Here is a 758-nt window from a genome sequence, read left to right on the forward strand (position 1 = left end):
CGTCTTAGATTTTTTGGTGGAGAAACCCTATAAATGATTAAAGGGAAATGTATTCCTTACAGAAATTAAAGTAGACAAATAAGGAAATCTATACTACATGATACATGATACTACAGTAAGCACGTTCGGGTAGTTTTCCCCATCATGAACTGAAGTATGAAGTGAGTATGTTCTTGTACACAACAATCCTGTGCGCTTACAACCTCTTGGCAACAACGGGTTAATCATGTTATAATCCTTCATTATAACCAGCTTAGAGCAATTAGAAACTTCAACACAGTTATATATATACTTACGAGAAATAAAATTATTATCAAGGCAAATAAACATTATAATTTTACATCTTTATTTCATAATATTACAATGCATAACTCCATCTGTAAATTGTAAGACTAGTATGGTGTACTGAACTTATAAAATAAGGGAATAAAAATAGTTCTGGTAACCAGTTTATGAGGCCCTTTTTCCATTGGGAAGTGCTATACCAATCTCATACAGGTGTGTCATATCTGTGATAATACAGAAAACTTGTGATACAGATGCCCCTTACATTTAAATTTAAAATTACTAAATAAACATTATTTAGAATGAAGAATTATCACATTCTAACTGTCTAATGAGAGTTTATATTTGCATTATGAAATGCATATTCATTAAATCACATTATACATGTTTATATAATTTGCTGGCACAATTTATCCAGAAACTTCTCTTTTCAGAGATTCTCTTACCCAAGTCATGTGTAATGTATGGGGTCA

This window comes from Penaeus monodon, chromosome 24 (assembly GCF_015228065.2).
Source record: "Penaeus monodon isolate SGIC_2016 chromosome 24, NSTDA_Pmon_1, whole genome shotgun sequence".
In the NCBI taxonomy this organism is placed as follows: domain Eukaryota; kingdom Metazoa; phylum Arthropoda; class Malacostraca; order Decapoda; family Penaeidae; genus Penaeus; species Penaeus monodon.